At 30.0% G+C, this 20,376-nt stretch overlaps 1 long non-coding RNA gene across 5 annotated transcripts in view; it reads right to left on the bottom strand.

Annotated features, from left to right (window-relative positions):
• Positions 1-2,786: 2,786 nt before the first annotated feature.
• LOC142317659 (uncharacterized) overlaps positions 2,787-20,376 on the bottom strand; it is a 48,769-nt gene continuing 31,179 nt past the window's right edge. For 3 of the 5 annotated variants that reach the window (XR_012754764.1, XR_012754763.1, XR_012754765.1), the window contains exons 2-4: positions 8,894-9,042; positions 5,788-5,840; positions 2,788-3,247 (exon numbers count right to left, since the gene is read on the bottom strand). This is a non-coding gene — a long non-coding RNA (uncharacterized LOC142317659). Of the gene's footprint in view, positions 3,248-5,787; positions 5,841-8,893; positions 9,043-18,462; positions 18,618-20,376 lie in introns of those variants that run through there. The other 2 variants (XR_012754761.1, XR_012754762.1) reach the window with 2 other exon arrangements.

Raw genomic sequence — 20,376 nt, 5'->3', positions numbered from 1 at the left:
ATTAGAAGGACAGGTAGAAGGAAAAAATTGTGTAGGCAGGCCACATTTGGAGTATGTAAAACAAATTGTTGGGGATGTAGGATGTAGAGGGTATACTGAAATGAAACGACTAGCACTAGATAGGGAATCTTGGAGAGCTGCATCAAACCAGTCAAATGACTGAAGACAAAAAAAAAAAAAAAAAATTTTTTTTGTTTAAAACTTATTAATTACTGCTTAACAGAGATTTATCACTTTTGGGTTAAATAATAAATTTGAAATGAAGATTTTATAACAAACCTCTAGCTCTTTAATCAGATTTTAAAAATTAGAGGAATTTATTTTTATAAAATCTTTAAAACTTTTTATGATATAACCTTCTCCCTCAGATTCAGTGAATTACATATTGCCTTTTGTTTATTAACTAAAACGAGTGCGGGCAGGCTTTTATTGTGCACAGTGCGTAGTATTATAACTATAAAACTAGCACGTTGAATACTGCATTATATTGTTAGTAAAAAGGGAACGGCAGAACTACAAAGGCACTACATTATCTGTCTAACTTCACCTGGACAAAAAGCAGTATTCTGGTCTAACATTATCTGGATATCACTTGTCCATCAGATTACAAGTCATGAAGTCATCATAAACAAGTTTTTTTTACACTAAATATAGCATTAAATAACTTTTGAATTATCAGAGTATTTTTGGAATAACGAGGAAAATAGTTGACAATTTTACCATTTTTAAGATTAAGCGCTTCAATCTTTTAGTAAAATTAAATATTAAATATTATTTTTAACATTTTACAGTTAGATAACAATTATTTATAGTTACCGTGTTGAATATTTTTTAACTATTTGACTAATTCTTAATTGCAAATTAAATGTAAAAAAATATTTTCTCTTAAATTTTTTTCTAGGGCTTCATCTCCATCTTGATACTTTTGTATCCCAGTAAATTATAGGATGTTACATTTCCAACAAAATTTATTAAAATTTTTCTTTTGGTACATATTAGGGAGACTAAGAAAATAGATTAATAGAAACAGTATTAAAAATTATTGATACTAGTCAAAAAACTCACAGCAGAGCCAAGAAAATCTACAGTACAGTATACTTACACTACCTCAGCATTTATACAACTTCAATTTAAAGAAATGAAAATCTTTGAATAAATACATCAAAATAATGGAACTAAGAGCTACACTACTAGATAAATCAAGGTCAACATAAGTTGATATTGCTGAAAAGCCGAATGTTAGGTCCCTGAAAATCTTATTTCCCATTTTGGTGATACTCCCTGACCAGTTAGTCCCAAGAACTCTCAGCCAATCCCTGTGTTTTTTATGTTTTTATGGCGATACCTTAAACCTTACAAATCAAAATTTTTCCACAAGACCTCAAAAACTAAGGATGAATCGCCAGAGATAATCCACCATGGAATTTAAAGTGTTTGATGTCCTTTAAAGAGTTTTGGACAGAAAATTTTGTGCAGAATATGCTAAAGCACATAGGCGTAGAAGGAGAAGCTTGCTGCATACAATCAGATAATCAGTGAGAAAATCTACCAGATTTATGCTTTTAAAATACATATATTACATGGATATAATGTCTTTGAATGAAGAACCAAATGGTCATTCATGATGTGATCTGTATAATGTAACAATCAGAATAAGATATTTCTTTATCAGAAAATAAAAATCACTGTATGTCCAAAGTGCAAATTACATGCAAATAGAAATTATATAATTTATAATAGAAAATATTTATTTGTTGATCAGATTATTTGTTGTATAAAATTTAGATACAGAAAGGTAAAAAAAAAGTTTACAAACTATGTTACATAGAATTCATTTTCCTGCAAAAAATTGAATTTGAAGCATTCAACTTAGGTAAGCACAGTAGTAATTTCTAGTTATTTTGTTGAAGAAATTAAAGGGAATTTCACCTTATTGACATGAGAAACAACATCATATCAACAGTAAATAATAAGAATCATCCAAAAAGTTCTGTGAAAATAACAATTAAGATGGTTTAGGCAGGCGCATAAGATAAATCAAATAATGCAAAATTAAAAAATTCTTATTTAAAAGAATAAGTAAATTAATAAAATTATTAGAGAATATTTATTATCTTACTTTATAAAAGGTTTAAATTCAGTTATTATTTCAGCTTTTATTCCCTCCTAACCTAGAGTCTGCAATTTTCAATGATACCAAGCAGCTATTACTAACTCTTAATTATAGTGATATGTATCATCTAATCTAATAGCAAATTATAAAAAAGGGGGGGTCGTTATATTTTTCTAATTCATGGAAATTAACAAATACATTATTATCTATATGTCAAGAGTGTGATACCGAAGGGGGGAGGGGGAGGGGGGATCTCTGAGTGCAGTCTATTATTTTTATTTGTAGTTTTGCCACTGTGTTTTTCATGATGGCCATTATTTTGGTTGATTTTATATTTATATAATTATTTTGGAATTTTATTGTTTATTTTAGGAGGTCTGCACTTAATTTTCTTTATGAAAAGTTTTTTTTAAAAATCACATAATGTATATAGGGAAGCAACAGAGGGAGAATTCCTATCAGCTTCCAGGTTTCATATAAATGAATAGATATTTTTATTTTTATTTAATTTTTTAATTTATTGTTATTCTCTAAAAATCAGACAACTAAATACAACTGCTGATTAACATCAACATATGGAAAAATGCTTTTTAACTTTTCATTAAAATTTGAACACAATGTTTTTGTCATAAGTTCACTAAATAAAATTAGGTAAAAAGCTATAAAACAAGTTTATTAAAATAAAAATTAAACTGCGCTTTAAAATTTTTGAATTAAAGATTACTTTTTAAATATATGTGCAAGCGAGGGCAACATTAAAATCAATCGGTATTGTTTTGGCTTTGATTTAAATAAACTTACACTAAAATACAATAAATATTTCTATTAATCATTTTAAAAAATGTTGAAATTTTACAACACTAAATCATTTAAAAATAAAAAATGAAAGATAATGTTTTTAAAAATCTAATAATATTTATTTCTAATTAAATTTATGTAACTATATATTTTTGTAGATCATATTCTTAGTTAAAAAAAAATTGCTGTTAATATACAAAATGCAGTTTTGTACACACAGATAAAACAATTACAACTTATGCTCATCGAGTAATTTATTTATTTGACACAAATATACATGAGAATCCAAGATTTAACATAACGTCTACAAATTCTTCCTTTCTATGTGCCTCCTATCTGAAATGAAACATCATTAAAAAAGAGTGCAAAAAGGTTAATTTAACAAACTATTGTATAACATATTAAAAAAATTACACTTACTCTATATATTCATAGACAAGCATTAACTCAGTGAATGCCTTTATGTGATTGATATGCCGCAACTACATGACATAAAATTCCAAATAAAATTTGTATGGAATTTTATTTCATACTCATTTTTTTGCATTAGACATGAACAGACATTTGTAATCAAATAGCTCTCTTTATGGTACATTTAAGTATGGTGTCAAAGCAGCTTTTCTAATTTATAGAACATAATTTGTATCAGTTCTACAACGTACGTTTTTGTAAGATGTAAGATTTGTTTCAGCTTTGGCAGAGATTTGTGCTTTGGCAGAGAATTGCATACAGAGTCTGTATTGGCAGTCATGTATAGGCAACATTACTCCAGTCATATTTGTGTTAGTTGCCATGCATAACCTAACTTAAAAGAATGCTAAAATCATTGTCCCATGACTTGTGGTGTAACTTAACAGCCAAAAACTAACCTGCTGTTAAAATCTGGAGATAAATTTGTGAGTTTAAGAAGCAAATTTTGTGAAGGGGAAATCTGAAAACTGTCGTTTGTTTCAAGATAGTAAGGCAAATTCATAATGAAGAATGTGTTATATAAAAAAAAACACATTTAAAAAAGAAAACAAAAAAGTTACATTGCATTAGCTTACTACAAGTTTAGAATACTTATCACCATCGGTTTGTTAGTTGATAACATGATATTTCGCTGATGATAATAAAATGAATCTATGTTTTGTGTTTTTTCAGAAAAAGTGATTTATCTCTGAAAAAAAATTTGATCTCTTAAAACCTGTTTTCTTTCACAAATTCTATAAGTTTTGAGTTTTAGTAGCTCAAGTATCTAAGTTTCCAAGTGCTATTTACGTTAGATAAATTACTTCTGGCAAAATTTAGAACACGATTCTTATTATTACTTTGTATTAATGTAAACAATCTAGTACAGAATATAGAGGTAAAAAATATCTTACCATAATTTTAATGTGCAAATACTTTCGCAGGATCCTGCATCCTCAGTCACAATTGAAAAACCTAAAATATACTAATACCAATAGTTGACTTTCGCGGAATCCTGCATCACTTTTTTTGTCAAATTTTTTTGTCGTTAGTTTTTTGTTTATAAATTTTTAATTTTTTCTTTGTTATTTGTTTGATGTAATTATAGAACTATGTGGCGACTGATGCAGGATCCTATGAAAGTTGACTATTGATATTAGTATTTTTTAGGTTTTTCTGATATTGTGTTTTGATGAGAAGTTATTTTTTGAATTTAATCAGCACGGTGGTCGGTATGTTAATACAACATAATTTTTAAAAAATTCAAATAATTCATTCATTAACATATTGACCACTGCGATAATAAAATCTAATATTAAATGAAATTTAACCCACCCAAAGATGGGGTAAATAGGTAAACTTACCATATTAATTTCAAGAATCGTTCAATTAACACTATTACCATTTTATTAGCGAAGTAGTGAATATGTTAATGAATTATATATTTATATACAAAAGGCAAGTTCTAAAGAAGGAATGATATAAACTATATCTAATAATTACATCATTATTATTCAACTTGAAAGACTTCCACATTATGATTAGAACAAATTTTTCTTATTTCCTTTTGACACTCTTTGCAATTCAAGCTCTCAATATACCAGATATCAACTATCCTTATTACAATAATTGAAAATAATCCCATTTTTATAAATAAAAACTGACAACAAAAGCCAGTATTGTGTTGAAAGATAGACTTGGCAAGGGTATCATGGGCTATATTACACCACCACCACCTACCGCTATAAATATACAAAATAAAATTAAAATATATAAATTTTGTGTATGAGGTTAACTTAACCAATGCTCGCTTTGCTCACTATCCTTGATTAGCAAGCGAAGGTTAGGTTTGGTTCGATTATATATACTTTTAGGATTTATTTAGGGTTTTATCTCACATATTATTATGTTTCACATATATTTTGTATATTTATAGTCATGGTCGTACAACCCATGAGACTACTTGCTAAATCTACCATTTGATGTTAACACTTTATTTAAGAATAAGTGGCAAAAAAAAAAATTAAATACTGAACTGTATAGACGAATCTAAAACTTTGTTATTATGGTTCCTACAGCAGTGTAATGTGCATACAACTGTTATATCAGCCATCTTCAACTAATTATAATAAACAAATTTTATCACGATAAAAATAGTTAAAAGTAACATAAAATAATTAAAGTTTTTCCCTTTATTTTTGTTGTAATTTGAGTTCTAATTACTAAAGTTTAGTCAATAAGTAAGAGTAGTAGTAACCAATTTAATAGAAAACTATGGCTTTTAACGATTTTAAAGTTTGTGATTTACGGAAACTAATGATTTAGCTACTAACATATTATTTCACATCCTTTTACTTTCCTAGATGTATTATGTAAAAAAAAAAATTAAACTAAAAACAACCATGCTGTGCTGTACAACCACTTACCTTCCAACATAAAAATTTGCGAGTATGCAGTTCAACTCCACATTGTTTTCTGCCTATGTAAAATAATAAAAAAACAAAACTATTAAATTAAAAAATATAAACATTACACAAGCCTGTGATGATGGTTGTTTTTTGGTTTTTGATAATTAACTTACATATTTTTTTTTTAGCGTTGAATCTGAAAATAAACAAAATTGCAAAGATGTGATACAGTAAAATAGATATACACTTTTTTTTTAATAAACTAATATAATATATACACTTTTTTGGCTAATACTACGGCATTCTTACAAATAAACAATTGAGTGGTATCCTCAGGTATGGGGTCATTGACCTTTTAATTTCTATTGAAAATTGCCACAAAATAAGCCTAATTTCCATTATACAGCATTTTTAAATTAATTTATTTTTTACTATTTAATTAATTTTTATGAGGTATGTCATGCCTTTGGTAACCACTCCCATTCTTCACCTTATAAAATACAATAATTTTATTTCATGTGTCGAAGTTTTTTTGGAGGGCTTGCAATCTGGTGCTTTGCGGTTTTCCTTCTATGTTCTCTATATGGTTCATCTTGGTGTAACATCCAGCAATATTCTTCAATCATCGTAGTAGTTCATTTTCCTTGATATCTTCTTTCCATTTCTTTCACGTCCTGATGAAATCTCTTACCCGTCTTTTCACTAACGGCACCCAGATTTTCAGGAAAATAGTCCACATGTAAATTTAGGAAGTGAACCTTCAAGCTCGTGGAATAGCCTAAATTTTTGAACTTCTGCAGCATGTTCACGATGAATGATTTGAAATTTGGGTCCTTCTTATCACCCAGAAACTTGGTTACTACGTCTTTAAAAGGCTAACTGGGCTTTTCTTTTTCTGCAAATTCCACTTGTTTCTGAAAGTTACCATTTTTGAGAAGTTTTCTAATGCAAGGACCAGTAAAAACACCCTCTTTTAAATTTGGTGCTTCATAAGACTGGAATTTTTAAAACATTTACCTTCTTTTGGTTAAGACTTTGACACATGCTTCATCAAGCCTAACTTGATATGCAAAGGTGGAAGGAGAACTTAACTTGGATCTACAAAAGCTTTTCGAAGCACATTTTTGGTTCCGCATTCTAATGAAGTTTTTTTTGCCCAATCTTTCCTTATCTGATGGTTTTCTCTGTCTCTGCTACCACCATTCACACAAAAAAAGGAAACTTTGTATACTCCTTGCTGTATTAGGAGCAGCGATATAATTTTGAGATTACCGCACGAAATACACTTACGATTGTCATATTTAATTTTATAGAGAAAAAATTCCAAATTATTGTAACCCTCTTTTCACAGGACAGAATTTCCAACAGGTACTACCAACTGCTACAAGGTTCTTCTCTTTAAGCCTCATACCAAACAATTCTGAATTTTCTTTGGTCAGATGTTAAGTCTCAAACCAAATCTCTTAGTTCAGATTGCGAATAAAGCTCTGGTGCAGTTACCTCCAACTTCGTACTCCTCTTTGATGTTATCTTCATTTAAATCATTTGTGGAACCGTCTGTTTCAGGTAAATTTTCTGGGGGAATTGGCACTGGTACGTCTGAACCATGAGGAACCGGGTATAAAGCAGATGGCATATTTGGATTCACGATTCTTCAAATTGAAATTGTGAAAATCAGTCAAACAAAAGTAACAATACTTTTGTTTGACCACCACTGGAACTCTTCTTGTTTACCCTTTGACCATTGTCTAAGTCTTTCAACACATGTGTAGTGTACATATGTGTTGTGCCCAAATTTTGTCTTTATCTCCAATTTTCACTCTGAAATACACGAGGTACACTTGTCGAAAGAAAGTTGGTATATTTCTTTTTTGCCTTTCCACCATTAATTCACTACAAATGTAACATAAAAAATCTGTAGAATTTTTGCAGCGTCTTAAAGCCATTTTGAAAACGGAAAGCTTGCTTTATGGCCTGAAAATTCATTTTCCATTGACAAAAACATGTTTGATCAGAGGATGGAAAAAATTCTATATATGCATGCTGACGGTTGAAACAGCATTGATAGTAGTTGCACGGTGCATGAATGGTGCAGATAGCTGTTAATATGTTAATCTTGTTAAGTCTTGTCACAAGCTGTTGGCCAAGCTTTCCCATCTTGTCATCTTCAACCCAAACTCCCCCCTGCTCATCCTCTTCAGGCCACTTAACTACTTAGCTATAAGAATGCATAGTATAAGCCAAAAAGGTGAATATATTATATTCGTTTATTAAAAGAGAAAATGTTTTTGTCTTTGTTATATAACATTTTTCAATTTTTTACAAATTTTGAATTTGCAAAAAATCCTGACGTGATGGAAAAAATTAAGGTTATTTTCAGATTCAGCACTAAAAAATACATAGGAATCGATTATCAAAAGTTAAAAAACATTCCACAACCCAAATTTTGCAGGCTTGTGTTATTAAAGAAAATATAAAAATTACATAATAACAAAATGCAAAAGAAATGTACTTACAAAGAACGGACATAGTCTCCGTAAGAAAACTTGTTTAATATGTTAGGATTTCAAGAAACATTTAAATTTTTAACTTTATGTGACATTAATTGAACTCTAGCACCTGCAGTTGATCCGATTAAAGAATCAGATTTTAGAAAAATATGATTATTCTACCGCTGACAATGTGGAATAATACAGTAAACCTTTCATAATTTAAAAATAAATCTATAGATCACGGTCTTGCTTGTACAAATAGGTGTAAATAATGTACCATTCTTTGCCTTGTTTGGTAACAGCTTCTTTGTAGAGCAAAAATAAAGTTCAACAGAACTGTAACCTTTTATGTTCACAGATCACAATGTTTGTAAACATTGTAAAACCTTGTACTAGTACAATATCAAAGGTACAGGTAATACCAAAAGGCGTATTAGGGTTCAGAAATGTGGTTGATGATTTGAAAAGACAGAAAATATTAAATGAAAGAAATTGCTAAAATCACAGAATGGAGATTCAGCTATACAGATGGGGATCTACCTAACAAGCCAAACTTTTAAGTATGATGACTCATTATTTAATAAAATATAATTAATTGTAAGTTCACTAATTATAAAGCAAACTTTACTTACACTTTAGGTTTACTAGCAGGCACTGCATTTTGAGTCACAGCAGCAGGCTTTTTCTTACCAGCTCCCATCTTACGAAATTTCTTCACATAAGCCTCAATAAGGCATTGTATTTTCATCGGATTAATCTCACCAGACTTGTTATGACAAATCTGTTAAAAACAGTTTTCACATTGTAATAAGTAATAAAATAATAATAGTTTTTAAAAGATCTGAGAAATCTTTTCTCAAGTTGACAGCGCTAATGAACCGGTCATGTTACATACTTATTTTCTAACTCCAACATACATGTGTAATCCATGTTAGTATGTCTATCATTAAACGACAAACTAAGTTGAATTTGTTCTAAAAAATAAATAAATTGTTAATGAGCATTAATATTATCTAAGAATATAAATGACAGTATTAAAAAAATGGAAGCTTGAGTGGCACAAGGGTCCATGAGAGCTATAGTATATACCGATTCGCAGTTCATATAATTGGTGCTCATCTACCATTACAAGACAAAAAGATGAACATACTTAAGGTGGATGTTCACATCAATCCGGGATTTTTGTTATACTAGAGCGTAAATGGAGATTCCTGTGCACTCTATTGGTTGTACACTTGATACAAGTGTTGGCTACTAATGCACGGTGTACTGGCACGAATTATTGTTAAACGACAACAGTCAGTCATAAAGAACATGGCGTCCAATGTAGTGAATGGATATCTGGAACAGCGAATTGTAATAAAATTTCTCGTGAATGAAGGCACATAAAGCCCACTGAGATTTATTCCCGACTTCTTATTCCTTCCATAGTACGGTGATTTGACTCTTAGTCACAGTAAAAAATTTGAGAGGTGCAAACATTTTAAAGAAGGCCATACATCAGCGAGTGATGATCCCGGTCGAGGCAGTTCAGAGTCTACTGTAGTCATTCCCATGAACATTCATCAAGCGGAAGAACTAATCCTTAATAATCGATGAATAACTTGTCAGCAAATCGCAGAAGCAATAAATGTATCTGTCACAACTGTAAACAATATCATTAAGGACAATCTGAAGTCGCTCTAAAAAAAAAAGTGGCCTGGTGTGATCACTAAGATATTCTGTTTCTGCAGAACAATGCCCGAACACACACAGCCTACCGCACACAATATGCGTGCTACAAGATCTTGGCTGGGTGTTACTGCCACACACCCCTTACAGTCTGGACCTTGCACCCAGTGACTTTCACCTATTTGGGTACTTGAAATTGTTCTGGGAGGCCAGTATTTCAACAGCAACGATGAAGTGAAGCAGTCAGTCCAGTCTTGGTTTTGACATAACGACAAATCTGTCTATACTATGGGTATCCAAGCGCTAGTGAAACGCTGGGATTAATATATAAATGTAGCAGGGGATTACAATGAGAAATAAAAGTATTTCTTACTATCACAAGTGTGTCCTACATTTATTAAAAATTAACAGTCCTAGATTGACCTGAACGCTCCTCGTAAATAAAGAAAATATTTTAAGGAGGTGGTAGGATTAGGTTTTGAAATAGGAGCTAGTTTTCCACAATGATCTGAAGAATTATACTTGTCAAGATATTGTTTCAGAAATGTTACCAGCATAACAACAATCTATGCTGATCAAGAAGTACTCATATGATACAATGTAATGTCTATAGTTCTCTGTTAGGCACCAGGAAAATGATACCAGACACCAATGAATGTTGTCACTGAACTTCTGAAGCTACTACTCACGTTAATAAACAAAATGAGAAAGTGATGTCACATATACAAAAAAAAAAATACATTTTGAATAAAAGCTGCATGTATATATATACCACATCTTTAGAGTAAATCATAGTATTAAGAAGTCATCTTTTCTCCATCTGAAAATTAAACATTAATATATGATAATCAGCCAATACTACATTATTTATTCGTATGTGGAAATGCAATATAAAAATTACAAATAAATTAGGTTTATATCCATTACAGCAAACCAACTAATAAACAACAAACATTCTATTTCTGATATTAACACAAATACAAATGAAATTTCAATTTGATAAACCATCAGTATTTAAGGCAGATTGTCTTAAAGAACTGCAACGGATAGCAATATACTTGTGTAAATAAGAGCCAATTTTCATTGTTTTAGTATTTTTGTAATGCAATTATAAAATTATTTCAATCAAGAAAAATTAAGGTAACACATGTTTCAATATTCAGTACTAGGTGGTTTATTTAACAAATTTAAATATATATATATATATAATATGTAAAGGGTATACATTCATTGCTGACACTAAAGTGGTCTGAGAAGTGATCACATTAGTCAGTCCATGATGAAAGTCTCTTTGAAGGGACTGTTACAGCCCCTTCTATATATATATAAATATATACATTACATATACACATATAACTATATTTGTTTAAAATAATCAAAAACACATTTGACAACCCAAGTACAGAATTACAAAGTAAATAAAACGACACTTACCATATATTATATATTTTAATATATTTTATAAAAATATTATATATTTTTTCTTTAATCCAATAGCACTTTCATGGGATCCTGCATCATCAATTGCATATAAATAAAATTACATAATAATTTTTTTTTAAATTACGATCATATATACAAAATATGAAGTCAATTACAAATTAAAATATATACCGTGTAACCTGGCCAGCCAATGTTACCAGTGTAAAATTCTTAATTGACGTTAATTATATTTATCATATGTACTTATTTTATTTAATTAAGATCATATTTTGTATATATGATAGTAATTTTAATCTTTTAATTTTTATTCTAAAAACAATTTGTAATGTTTAAATTTATATACAACTGATGATGTGGGATACTGCAAAAGTGCTATTGGAATAAAGAAAAAAAAAGTTAAGTGTTTCCTTTCCTCTTCATTTCATCTCCTTTGTAATTCTGTACTTGGGGTGGTCAAGTTGATTATCGACTAAAAACACACGATTATAAATAATAATAAAATTAAAATATTTACTTACTTCTTGTTTTTATAATATTTAACATTAGTGCTTTTGTGATGCACACTGCTTGATCAGATGTACAAATTCGAAGAGGATGTTGTCTCTTTTTGATTAGGTTGTATAAGGGTAATGGAAGGAAATTTTTATTACATACTGCTATCTTAGACTAGTTACAGCGAGACTGTTATAGTTTCTGACTATGATCAATAGAAATTATTCTGATTGATTGAACTGTGAATTTGACTACGATTAATAAACATTTCCCTCCTTTACCAGTTTGCAAACTAATTAAAAGAAAACAAGTCTCTTTAAATTTATTTTTATTTTTACGTCTGAGGAAGCGGTGTTCATCAAGAAAGCACAAATGTTAAATATTACAAACACAAGCGGTAAGTGAATACTTTTATATTATTAGTATTACTGATAATAATTATTATATACTGCTATGATGCAGTATATATGATGGTTAACTACAAATTCATTAATATATACATACACTCAAAACTGAATATGGATGCTTACGAACAAACAATAAAAATATGTTGGTAAAATAACCTACTACATCTAATAGCATAACTAATTTTTAGGGAGCAAGAAAGTTTGCAATATACATCTTATGTCAAATTGCTGAATAGACAGATTTATGACATTTTATGCAAAACCAGAGTTGTATCTAATCGTTTTAAAATGTAAAATTTAAAACACAGAATTTATCTTGAAAAGTATGCTCAGTATGTAAAGGGTATACATTCATTGCTGACATTAAAGTGGTCTGAGAAGTGATCACATTAGTCAGTCCATTATGAAAGTTTATTCGAAGGGACTGTTACACAGCCTTGTGATCCTCCCAGTACTTTTTTATACATTCTGATTTCCACGCCCTTTCTGGTGTTGAGATTTCTTCTTATGAGTGTGAAGCGAGTGTTTTTGTTCTTGATTTTCTTGTTTAATTTTATTTTATCTGTGGTGTCTTCTGGTGTAAAGTCAATTTCCTTCAAATTCTCTCTTATTTCTCTGATCCAGCTGCATTCTGATTTGGGGTTTTTCAAGCCAAGATTGTACTGTACCAGCTGCTTCAGAAGTCTCAAATCTTGCATCTTCATGATATGTCCAAAAAATCCTAATTTCCTCTTACACATAGTATCAGTGATTGGTTCTAACTCTTTGTACAAAACTTTGTTGGGCACAATCCACCATTGCCCATCTTTCTGGTACTTTTTGTTCGTGAAGGTTCTTCCAATTCTTTTGATTTTCAAGAGTCTCAGAGTCTTTGATTGTTCATTCAGGTAGAAGAGTGTTTTTCCTGCATAAGTAGCTTCTGGTTTTATAACTCTGTGGTAGTGTAACATTTTTACATTTATCAAGAGGCATTTTTTATTGTATGTGTACCAGGTTAATTTTTGTGCTTCAGCTAGTTTGTTTGTTCTTATTTGGATTGAACTTTTTTCGTTTAGTTTGTTAGTTAATATTTCTCGAGGTATATAAATTGGGTTACTATTTTGATTTACCGTTTAAGTTTACTTCTTTTAATTGTGTTGGTTTTTGGGGCTAGTTTCTGTCTTTTCGAGTGATATTTTGCGGCGAATTTTATTTGCAATGTTTTGAAGTTCTAATATCTGTGATTTAGCTTTGTTGATGTAGATTACCTTACCAGCAGTGAGGATCGTTGGTGAAACCGAGTTTGTTTTGATTTTTTGGCCTATTTTTACTTTTGGGGGCACTTTTTGAGTCATTCCTCATTATCATTTGTAGAGCGCAGTTGAATAACAGCAGTGTCAGCCCATCGCCTTGGCACATTCCTCTTTTGATCTAAAATGGTTCTGAGAGTTTACCTCTGAATTTCACTTTTGGTTTACTGTTTGTAAGAATAATTATATTTATTAATTTGGGATGTAGTCCGAATCATCTTAGATTTTTAGTAGGATTCTCTGTGGATCCCAATTATCTGTTAATTGGAAAAGCCAGGCTCCGAATGGGTGATTTGGGAAACTTTTATTGCATATTTGGAGAAAGAAAGGATTGCTGAAGGGGTGTGATGTTCTCTTGGACTTTCCTTCTTCGTGTTTAAGTTTGGCTTTATTGCTATTTTGTTGCTCGGTTAAAGATTTTTTTTTTGTTTCTTGTCGGTTATGTTATGTTACATTACTTATTATTATTATTGTTATGTTTTGATTTTTTTGTGATGCATTTTATGATTCATTGTGTGTTAAACTCATTTTTACCTTTCGGGTAGGTAAAGTTGAGTTCCTTTGTTCTTGGAAAGTCATTGTCTTATTGAGACTTGGCAAGATGTGTTTTGCTTGGAGTTTATGTTATTAGTACACCAATGGAATTGGCATCAGTGGCATCCTGCCTGAGGCTTGACTGAAAGATGTCATTGCTGAGGTACTGAAGATGACCTATGGTAAAGCCCATAAGGGCTAGGTATGGAGGGGATGGCATGGAGACTAAAACCATTACATGGAGGGCGTCTTGCTCTATGGGACAAGAAGTGGTTGCAATCATACACTTTCTTGAAGTCTACAAACATTACCACCATGTCTCTGCTTCTTTTTCTGTTGTAATCCATTATTAGCTTGAGACTCGTCTCAATAATTGAGAATAATTCTTGAAAGAATTTTATATGTTGTGTGTAGGAGTGAGATTCCCCTGTAGTTGTTAGGATCTGCTTTGTTCACTTCTTTGTGTAGCGGTGGATAAGGGATGTCATCCAATGTTCTGGTAGATCTTCTTTGATCCAGATTTTGACAAGATGTTAATGAAAGGCGATTTTTTCTGGACTTAATGCACATATGACATATCTCTTGCCGCTTTGTAATTTTTCATCTCACCCAGTGCTTGGTAGATTTGTGAGGGGGTTGATGTTTTTCGGTGGTGCTGTTGTCACATCCGAAAAATATCAACCACATGAGGGGGTTGATGTTTAGGAGTTCTGTTGCTACATTTACTGAGAATTTCTGAATTATCTTTAGAATTTAGTGAGAAAATTAATGTAAATACAACCAATAAAAAGTAAATAAAATCTTAAAAGATTTTTTTTTTTTTTTACTGAAACAAAACGGACAACTTAATAACACCGAAGCTACCCCTAACTGAAGTTATAATAAAAAAATTACAGCCCGAAAAGATGAAACCAAACTTAAAGCTAATAATTTAAAGCTACAAAAATTTAAGATAAAGCTTAAAAATCATTTTAGAGGCAGATTTTTAAATCATTTTTTAGGCTGTAATTGACAAAGCTGTTGTGATTGAGTTTTGCATCACATCTAAAGCAAATTAAACACATGAAAGATTGACAAAATGATTCTTTTTGCATTATTATCCGGTATCTCTGTCGCAGTGTAAGAGTCTTAAGTGTTCAGAGTTGACAATTAGATTAGATTAGATGTAAATCATCCAAGCATGGATCTAGTGAAATAAGCTTACTTTGTTTATCAGTAACCTGATTCTTTATCTCACTGAATTACATGGATTGTGATTGACATGTAAAAAAGTACAGAGTATGATCTAACTCAGTAGTAAAATGTACTAAAATTACATTCAGACTGTTTGGATTTCATATGCTGAATGAATCTGAAACAGAAACTAAATTTTTCTGTTTGTATGTAAAGATGAAAATCTTTGTGTTCAATCATATACAACATTAGATATACATGAAGTTAATATAGTTTTACGCCTTTCTAATACGCATTCAGGATTTAAATTATCATCATTTAATGTAATATTACAATCCCTTGGCTAATGAGAAGAAGACTGTAATAGCTAAGGAAGACCACGCCACCATAGTGACATATCAAGTAACCTGCTTGGTGAAAAGCTCCAGACAATATGTCTGCTGGATTATCAGAGAATTTGATGTAATACCGATTGGTAATTGAAGTGTTTTGTTGAATGTCAGAAACTATTACCTATAAATACTTTCCGATTCGAAGAATGTCCATGAATACAACAAAGTGCTATGATTGAATCAGAGTATAAGTGTATCTCATCAAAGTGTATAATGCAGTTATACAACCTTCACAAATAAACTTGAAAATAGTAAACAACCAAAGAGTTCAAGTCTGGGTAATATGATTTGTTACGAGGGGCTAACATTGACTTAGAACAGTAAATTAGTAATTACATGGTTGGAGTATAAGTGTGTATATAAATATAACAACCATATACAGGCATCAGAAAATCCATGTAATTTAATAGAATGAATTTTTCTATTTTTATTAAACCTAATGGATCTACTTATCTTACATGACTATTTAGATGTAATTGATTATACAATGAAAGCCACTGTATTAACGGTTTGGGCAGTCAACTTTGAGTTGTCATAATTACTACATAAACTGTTTGTATGATTATAATAATAAGGCCAATGAGTCCCAGAGGATCACAGACACCTGCTGTGATGGAAAGAGTATTCCTTTTAGTATAAATTTGTAAATTGTTAGAATGAGTGATTTGGAAATTTAGTGAATCTGACTTTTTGTTCCTTAGAACTCTTAAGAGTACATATGTTGTGTTCTTGATTAGATAGTATGGATGAATTATGATAAGACAAAGAAAAACTGCAATTGTTAGAATACCACATGTGAAGTGAAAAACCATACTGTTGTAATAATTTGGACATATCGTTCTTTAATAGAATAACTCCATTTGGGTAATCTGAACCGGTAATTAGATCATCGACATAGAAATAATTTTTAATAGCAAACAAACGTAAGAATATATCCTAATTTGGTTTCTTGGCGTACAGGATATTTTAAGTTTCAAATAAACTTTGTAGGTTTGTCAGTAGGCTACCTGTTATTTCTGTTAAATCAGCACATTGCAATTGGAGTGAAAAATTTTGACAAATTTTCCTTTCCTTTGAGATGAAAATTAACCGGTTTCTTTAAATTGTTTTAAAATAGCATTCACTGCCGCTTGACCAACACAACACACAGAAGCTATCTGTCATGTCCAACTGATATGCTTAGAGAGAAACCATTGTCAAACTCAATTTAAAAGTTTTGTATAAAAAAAAATGAAATAAATTTTCAAACAACATAACAACTTAAATAACGAATATCTAATAACCTCACACTACACAGACAACTTAATGAGTGTGGTCAAGCAGTGTACCCACAACATGGAAGTTACAAAAAAAATTCCCTGTGTTATCGATTAATGCCCGTTTACTTCTGCAAAATAATCTGACTGTGGAAAGATGTAATGAAATTTATTTTTCATAAAATGGATAAAATTGATGTGAATCAAAAATTTTTAAGATATATAAAGTATAGAATATAAAGTAAAGTTTCATATTTGAAATTATAGTAATTTTTACAAAATATCCATCACCATTTAAGTATTATTCTATTAGTCTTTTATAACAAAATTAGTGATTCAACTTAAGTTTTAAATATCTTTTCAGTTTTTTCTTATATTAGTATTTAAGTAATTGCTACAACTTTTTAATGACATGATGCTTGTGATGTTTTAAAACCAAAAGATTTTTCATTAAATAATCTGCAAAACTCAGATTTGTCACTAATTAAAATTTCATTATATTCAAAAAATAATTTTTAAATTATGGTTGGTAAATGTCAAACTGCTTTATCAGAAGATGAACATATTAGACAGGATGTTTAAAGAAATATATGATACAAAGTTACGAAAAACAAAATAAACATTTACAGTAAATAAGCTTTTGTGCTGACGCATACAAGGTTAGAAGCATCAAGTACGCACAGACCTTCAGAAAAGCACATTAATTTTTCTGAATAGAAATAAACCTAATGTCATTGTTAATCACCACACTTTTAAGTAATAACCTCAAGTTCTGGCATATTTAGTGACAACAAAATGGATAAAATACAAAGGTAGTGGAAGTTATATAATAAATTTGTAGTTTAGGATGAATAGAAATCTCAAGGAAGTGAGATTTCATAAGGTAAATTCCATGCCTGATAACCTTTGGAAGCTTAGTCACTGATCTTTCAACTCATCTAATTTATGACAAAAAAAAATTACAGAAATGTAAATATGTTAAAAAATTTTAGGCCTGCAGTTACGTCAATAAGTAAGTGTTGTCTATGTTAGTACATACTTCAAATATGAGCTATATCATTTAAAATTTTGTACAGACAAACAATCTAATAAATTAGTTATCTCAATCTCTAGTAACTGAAAATGTAACAAGAACTGAGAAATGTAATTTTCTATAAAATCAAAATCATATTAATTAAAAAACTAGAAAACTTAAATTTTCATTTGCATTTTGATAATTGTTCACTTTCAAGTAGGGGAGTGAATCACGTATACTCTGCAACTGTGTAAACTACAGCCTAATGTCAAACACCAAAAGTTCACGGCAATTATCAGCTACAATAAAAACTTTGCATTTAAAAAACATATCGGCGTAGTATTTAGTTCAGTATCCTATACAAATATTTACCTACACCGGTAACATACGCTTTGTAATACTAAGCAAAAGTTACATTTACTATTAACAGCTAATACACAGGAACCTGATAATTAGATCAAATATGATGCTGCTTATCGGTAATACTTCAATCTTTAAATAACATATCAGACAAATATTTTCTACCGACCTCTACATACTGTTATCTTTCAGATTTTGCATCGTTGCTTCCACCATATTGTCTGGGATCGCACTCATTTCTTTTTGTATGGAGATTTTGAATCTTCAATGAAGCTAGCGGGTATGGGAGGCCGGTATAGTTTTAACAATCGATGTGTAACTGATAAACGACTAATCACAACTAAAAATTCTTAGGTAAGGTTATGGGGGTTGTGGTAAGAAACTACTGAGACAAACGGCAATCTTAGCAAAACAGGATTGCCACTACTGCAAAAATAAGACCTCTGGTCTTACAGACCAGTAGCTCTGTTAAAAGTGTTAATTGGATAAAATTTTTTTTACATGGTTTATTATGTCAATTTATTTATTAGTTTTTAAAAGTTATTTAATACTTTTTTTAAATATTGGATGGGCTTAATAAAAAGGCTGTCATATTATTAAAAAAAAAAAAAAACATAGATACAATACAACCTAAATAATCATATAAAATATTTAGGAATAATGATAATAAAATGTTATAGAGGAGATTTATATTGTTTGCAAAATGCCAACATCCGTCTAGAAAATCATTCATAAAATAATATTGTTATAATTCCCTTGAACACTATCTTATTTATATTTATATATATATATATATATATATATATTATATATATCTTATATATATATATATATATATTATATATATCTTATATATATATATATATATATATATATATTATATATATATATCTTATATATATATATATCTTATTTATATATATGTCAAAGAACGTCAGAAACTCGTTAAAAGAAAAAGAAAAACTAATAGATTATTCTATGCGGGATCTCGTACCATCAAGAAGTAAACATAATTCTAGATTTAAATCAACCAATTAACAATAACAAACAAAATAAAAGCTTAAAAAACACACACTCCTAGAATACAAACTTCGTAACAACAACGCCCCATTGCCCAATATCTTACCACACTTGCCAACTGCTACAACCCACTATATCTTTAATAACATCTTCAAAAACGATTATGTTGATTAATCATTTCACACTTTTGTTTAAATTTATAAATACGATATTTTTCAAGTATATTAATTTTTTTACTGTTTATTTTTATAATCAGTAATTTACTACGCTTACATTGCAATTAAATTATTAGTTCCATCTATGTCGCAGACGGTTTACATAAATCTCAATCGTAAAAAAGAACGCGATAAATTAACGAGCTCTTCTTCAAGAAACGATGTGTTACAGTCTCTAGTCTGTGTGGAATGTACAATAAATTAAGCCTACATCAGAGTCTTATTTACTTCAAAATACGGTTCGAATAACTAACCGCTTCGGTGTAATACCTCAGGTGTAATTAATCTACAAATATGAACTTAGCCGGTTCATATTTCGTAGTAAATAAAATACAAGTTACTATCATTACACGTTAACATTTAAATTTTATATTATATTGTTGAAAAAGATACGTTAATGAGTGTGTATGTTGGGAGTAAGAGCTCTAAATTTTGATAATGATGCATTAATATATAAAATATCAGCTAATAAAATAGGCTAGCGGAATATACAAATTTAGTAAGAAGGCAGAAATTTTTATAATTAAGAATTGATACTCGAGTCTGAACATACTGCCCGCCAAATAACATGCTATCATTTTTTACAACATTAAAATTAAACGGTATAATAATATGAAAATATATATGTTCTTGCACACTTGTACTTGTCTATACAACTAGGATTTCTTTGAATGTGTTCATGATGCAGAAGACAAGTCCAATGGTCCGAATAACCATGGTGCCATTGGATAGAAAGTAAATTATGACTTATTGCACCTTTAGCGACTTAATGCATTTAACATACACACAATATCTATGTTGCATATATGTGTGTGTGTGTGTGTATGTGTTTATACATGTGTGCATGC

Source organism: Lycorma delicatula, chromosome 1 (genome assembly GCF_047948215.1).
Source record: "Lycorma delicatula isolate Av1 chromosome 1, ASM4794821v1, whole genome shotgun sequence".
NCBI classification, from domain to species: domain Eukaryota; kingdom Metazoa; phylum Arthropoda; class Insecta; order Hemiptera; family Fulgoridae; genus Lycorma; species Lycorma delicatula.
Note: the sequence above shows the minus strand (reverse complement) of the source record. Positions and strands in the feature narration are given on the sequence as shown.